Genomic DNA, 6,920 nt, shown 5'->3' with positions numbered 1-6,920 from the left:
CGGTCCATGCCCAAAACCCAAACGACAACACCAACAACAGCGACACCAAGTAACATGGAACAAGCAACAAGCGGCAACGGCAATAACAGTAACATCAGCAGCAACCTTGCCTCCAGATTCTCGCGGAGTACCTCCTATTATTCTATTTCCTCACGTCGACGAGTTTACGGCCCCGCTGGGCCGCAAAATTTACGGTCCCCTCTTTTCTATTAGAAAAGCGTCTAAACATCTCCCGCGGTTTTCGTTCTCGAGACCGAACTTACCTTTTAAACATTTTCAAATGAAAACAGCCAGCCAGCCAGTCAGTCAGTCAGTCAGTCAGTCAGGCAAGCAAGCAGGCAGGCAAGCAGGCAGGCAGGCAAGCAGGCAGGCAAGCAGGCAGGCAGGCAGGCAGCAAGCAGTCAAGCAGTGAAGCAGTCAAGCAGTTAGGCAAGCAGGCAGGCACGCGCTAGTATGCCGCCACTATGTCCTACTTTTCTTAACTCACAAATTCATCGCTTCCTTTCCACCCTCCCCCGCTCCTTCCCCGCCCCCCACACTGGCCTCCTCCTCGTCCCTCCTTCCACTCTCCAAAACTTATTTCTCTTCTTTTCTCTTTTCTTTCTTTTCTCCATTTTTTTTTCTCTTTTTCTATATGTCTATCTCTTTCTCGCGCGCAACCCTCGTTGGGATTCTTTTAGGAAGAATTCGTTATCGTTCAAAGAAAAAGAAAGAAAAAAAAAGAAAAAAAAAAAGAAAAAGAAAAAGAACAAAAAATATTTCACGCAATAATAATATGTTGGTTATTTTAAATTGTCTTCGGGTTTTTTTTTTTTCGTCTTTTTTTTCTTCTTTTTTTTTTTTCTTTCATTTTTTTTTTTTGCCGTACACTTCTCGAACCATCGTCAATAATTTTCAAAACTTTTTTCAAACTTCCAACACATATTACACACGCGAACATATTATATATGCATATGTGCGATTATAATTAATGAAAATGATCTAAGTTCCATATATTTCCTATTTCGAGATATTTAAAAGGATAAATAAATAAGATCAATTGGATTTCATGTTGATCATTGAAATAACAAGAACTATCTAACGATTTCATTTTTTGACAATATCGTAAAAATTATATCGAATTAATACACTTGTAATGTAATGTTATGTTATTTCACATCACATGTGAAAATTTAATTACATGTAATTACATGTATTAATACACTTGTAATGTAATGTTATGTTATTTCACATGTGATGTGAAATAATTGATAGACTCATTTTAATTTTTTTTTTCTTTTTTCTTTTTTTTTTTAATTTTCACTTAGACCACTTTCGTACTTATGAGCACATATGTGTATGTGTGTATGTGTGTATGTGTGTTTGTGTTATTATATTCATATATTAAAAAAAAAAAAACTCGAATCTCAGATAATCCACACATTTATCCTAACTTATCATTATAAACGATTGTTGTTCGTCTATTTTCGAATTGTTTGTAAAAGTAAATGGCACAAAGAGAATGGTAGAGGAAGAGGAAGAGGAAGAGGTGATAATGAATGGGGCTAAAGAGGGAAAAGAAAATAGATACGCGATATTATTATTACCTCGTTAATTCCTCGCACCTTAGTTCCACGTTAGAAATCTCTATTAGTCATGCGAATTTATCAAATACGAATATAATATTTACATAATCAACGATAAAAGGAATCTTATAAACGTACGATTATTATAATATTGTATATAACAAACGTAAGTCTCGCGTATTTTGTCGCAAATGAAAAATTACAAACTGATTGTTTACAAATTGATTTTGACAATAGATATGAAAATTTTTTTCCTTTTAAAGAAAATTTTACTGCGATTGATATTTTTCGTGCTTGACTTTTTCATCGTTTTCAAAAATTCAAAAATTATACAAACACGTACGAAGGGATAAATCCAATCGAAAGTACTTATTAATTAGTATCCAGACGAAAGGTCTTATTAATTAGAAATTAATTAAGGATTGATGAATGATAATGATGGATAGGGAAGTTACGATCAAAAGTTTCTAAAATAAAAAAAAAAAAAAAAGTAAAAGAAGAAAAGAAAAGAAAAGAAAAAAAGAAATACGATTACACTTTTTCTGAACTTTATTTTTTGTCCTTGTATTTGTTCGTTCGTTTCTTTCTTTCTTTTCTTTTCTTTTTTCCTTTCTTATATCAGATCACAAAACTATCACTAAAGTCCCTAGAAACTTTTAATAAACTAGAAACTTTTTTACCGTCCACCGATCTATCCATCGTATTACGACAATTATAAAAATGACGTATAAAAATCTTCGATATAATAAATATCAATAAACAACAAACGAACAAACAAATAAACGAAAACAAAACAAAAAAAGAAAAAAAAAAAAATATATATATATATTTATTTCGTTAAACAATACAAAAAATAATCTAAATTCTAAACTATTTTTGGATTATCAAGGACTCAAAATCAGATAAGTAAATAATTCCTACTTACTTGCTTACTTATTTACTTAGGTATAACAAAGACGCGGAACGTCTAATCGTTCTAGGCAGGATACCTCTCATGTGCCATTAGATTTTATCAAAGTATATATCCAACCCCTTTCTCTCTCTCTCTCTCTCTATTTCGTATGTGTATATGTACATAATCAAGTTAAGAATTTATATAAAACAGAGAGAGGATGATCTTGAACGATGCCGGCGGCTTGGCAGAAAACTCGGTTACATAAAACAGACACGTATGGACTAAGGGAAGCCCTTTTCGTTAACAATCTATCCCCTCCTCCATCCCTATCCCCGTTCCAACCCCCCTTTAATCCCCCAAACCATGTCTTCCTCCTCCTCCTTCTTTTTCTCCTCCTCCTCCTCCTCCTTCTCCTCCTCCTCCTCCTTATACTCCTCCTCCTTATACTCCTTCTATTTCTCTTCCTCCACCGCCATCACTATCACCACCCCACATTTCCTCCCTACCCTCTTAACAATGACGGAACATATTAATAGAATACAGAAGAAGCCCCTTCGAGAAATTCCTTACATATGCATAGATCCCATAGTAAGAGAAAGGATACCATAAAAGATCGTCGACGCTCTCGCGACAGGAAGTTTAGCCCTTTTGTTTCCTTGTCCTTTCTACGTCACAACTATTGACTATCTTAATGAAAATCATTCGTAAAGTGTTATGTTTTTGTTTTGTGTCAATAAGAAATCAATTTTTACGTTCATGTCCGTCTATGACTGGTTTTCATTTTTTCTCTCTCTCTCTCTCTCTCTCTCTCTCTCTCCAGTTTTTTCTTTTCCATTTTTGTTTTTGTCTTTCTTTAATGTTTAACTAAAAAAGAAAAGAAATTATAAAATTTATTATCAGAAAAAAAAAAAAATATATATATATATATATATATATTTATCTATGATATCTTCGACATTGTACATCTAATATAAACTTTATATGGTTCTAATATAATCTTTCAAATCTTATTTACTTACGATAATCTCGAAAGAAACGTTTTTGTGGGAAATATTTAAAAAAAAAAAAAAAAAAAAGAAAAAAAAGTATTAGACAAAGTTTTACGATGTTTGTTTACCTATACTGATAATCAAATGATTAAAATAATATTTTTCTAATCTCATTTAAGTCCCATTGTAAAAGTATCATTATATCAATGAAATTACATTGATAGATAATTTAATCGAAATTTTTCTTGAAAAGAATCGTACAGTCTTTTTTTTTTTATACCGTCGGATCGAATAAGTTTTGGCCTAAAATTTCTAAGCGAATCATTGTTATTAGATAAAAAGAATTAGAAAATTTGGGGATAATATTTATGATCACTTTCCACTTCCATATTACTTTATCCCTAACATATGTATATATATATACATATGTAAACTCTGACCTTGAGAATATGATTAAAAGTACATAGACAATGGTAAATATCTAAATATCGTATAAGGAATTTACGATAGATCGTAATAATCGTCAAAATCAAATTGTAGGACATTTTTTATTGTAATTAAAAAAAATTTTTTTTTCCCCTTCTTTTTTTTTCTTAACATTTTTTCTATAAACCGTTTGAAAGCAATTTAAATCGTTCAGATTAAAATCGTATAGACCGATTTTTTTTTATTGAATAAATCAAATCTAATTTGTCGTGTTTATTATAGTACGAGAAAACAACTTCATTCATGAGAACGATTATAATTAATCTTTTAATTATTAATTGGTAATCAATTGATTAGTACATCCATTTGGATCATTTATTGCTCTTATATATAATTTTATATATATATATATATATATATATATATATGTCTGTTAAAATTACATGGGCTATATTAGGATGCAATGTGCGCTGATGAATTATATGATAAAAATAATTATGCGTCCGTTTGAGGTATGAAAAAAAAAAAAAGAAAAAAAAAAAGGGAAAGAAGAAAGAAAGAAATAAAATGAAATAAAATAGAAAAGGGAAGAAAATTACGAAATTACAAAAAGAAATATTTGATATAAACAATTTTTCAATCTTTTTTTTTCAATAACTTCTTACATATTATTTTCACATAATGAAATAATATTATCAATAATATTTTTCGCCATAAAAAAAATATAGACATATGTATATATATATATATATATATAAATATATACTTATGTATGTATATATGTATGTATGTATATCGTGACACCCTGTATAAAAGATTTTTCTTTTTAACAATCCACCCCTTCTTCCTGTTCGCCCTTTCACCTTGTCCCCTGTCGCGTCATCTCGTCGATACATGAGGGCCAAGTAAGTACACGCATCACATAATAAAATAACACACAGAGTCCTACTATCGTGTGCAATAATCAAGGACATTGAATGGCACAGCGGGCATGCAGAGATATTCTCAATGGATATCTCTTCTGTGTTATTGCACCCGCCGCGATATTTCCCTGCAAATAAATACGAAACTTTAGGTTTTAATCGATAGGAACATGTATAAGTCTAAGTATATATAATAATATATATATATATACTTAGCATATATGTACATGTGCATTTGTATGTATGTGAGAATAATAATTTTTTAATCTGATAAGTAAGGAAAAAAGAAAAAAAAACTTACGCGTGTTTATTCATTCATTCATTCATTCATTCATTCATTCATTCGTTTGTTCGTTCGTTCGTTCGTTCATTCATTCGTTCGTTCGTTCGTTCGTTCATTCATTCGTTCGTTCATTCATTCATTTGTTTATTTATTTATTTAATTATTTATTTTTGGTTTTTTTGTTCTTTTTTTTCTTTTCTTATAAAATCAATGACTTTTTTATTTTTTATTTTCTATTTTTTTTTTTTTTTTTTTTTTTTTTTTTTTAATTTCTTTTTAGCATTACAATTAATTATTACATTTGGTCAAATATATTCATTGGTCAATATATTTATCCGTCGAAAAGAAGAGGAAAATTTCTTTGAAAGGAATCTTCACAAAATTCTCACTTATTTAAAGTAAAAAAAAAAAAAAAAAAAAAAAAAAAAATATCGTACATATCTTCTATTTATAATTTTCCCATGATTATTTTGTTATTTATTTATATATTTATTTATTCTCTTTTCTTTTATTATTATAATTAATCTACAACACAATTATTATTTGTTAGTCGAAAAGAAAAAAAAAAGAAAAAAAAAATAAAAAGAGAGAGAAAAAAGAAAAGAGAAATATTGCAGAGTTTATACTCAATTTTTTTGAAGAAAGTCATAAGTTAAATGTTAATTTTGTTTACAAAAGTATTAGAAAAATATTGTCCCACGATTATATCCAATTATAATTTAGTCCTTTGATTCAAGTCTTTTCTCTTTGATTTGATTCAATTCGGTTCGGTTCGGGTCGGTTCGGTTCGGTTGATCCTACTAACAGTTAGAAATCACCGGATTGTATGAGATGCGAGTGAGACTACTGTCAATTAGGAATTCGTCGCTCGCTTCCGATATCCGCTGAATCAGTCTTTCGGTATTCGTTCGCAAAATGTCAGCTAATTGCCAGATAGAATTGATTTGACGACAAGGAGAAGCCGTCAAATATCTTTTGAATATCTTTTAAAACTGACATCATGTCAATCTAATCGGCCAAAATTCATATCTAAAAAGAAAACGATACATCGATAATGTAGATCATTTATTTTTTATTTTATTTTTATATCTCATATACATATATATAAGATATAAAAAAAAAATATATATATATATTATATATATTTTATATTATATTTAATACAATATATATAATATATTTTTATATATATTATATATAATATAGAAAGAGAGAGAGAGAGAGAGAGAGAGAGAGAGTAAAGATTTTGTCTATCTGTTTCTTTCTTTTTTTCTAAATATTATCATACTTTTATATTTAAATTGATAATAATTTTGATGAAAGATAAAAAAGAAAGAAATATGCGAAAGAAACGAATTTTTATTATTTATCCTTTTTTTTTTTCTCTGTTTTATAATCATATTATTATTTAAATCGATGAAAAAAAAAAAATTAATTTTTCATTTAAAAATCATTCATTCGTAAAACGATAATATTATAAAATTATTATAATATATCATACCTAATACAATAAAATAAATCTAAATATCATCTAAAACTAATATCGTGTCATTCTAATCGATCAAAATTCATATATAAAAGAAAATTATACGTCGATAATAGAAAATACATTTATCATTTATTTTACAATTATTCATTATTAATTAAATTATTATTAATATAATTATTATCATGATTTTGTCTATTATTAATTATTAATATTTTCCCTTTAAATTATTTTTCATTTTAAAATCGTTCATTCAATAAAACGATAATATTATAAAACTATTATAACTATTATAATATATCGTATCTATATACCTAATACATATAATAAATCTATCCATCTATACATAAATA

This window comes from Vespa mandarinia, chromosome 24 (assembly GCF_050613455.1).
Source record: "Vespa mandarinia isolate Hongniang chromosome 24, ASM5061345v1, whole genome shotgun sequence".
NCBI lineage: Eukaryota > Metazoa > Arthropoda > Insecta > Hymenoptera > Vespidae > Vespa > Vespa mandarinia.
Note: the sequence above shows the minus strand (reverse complement) of the source record.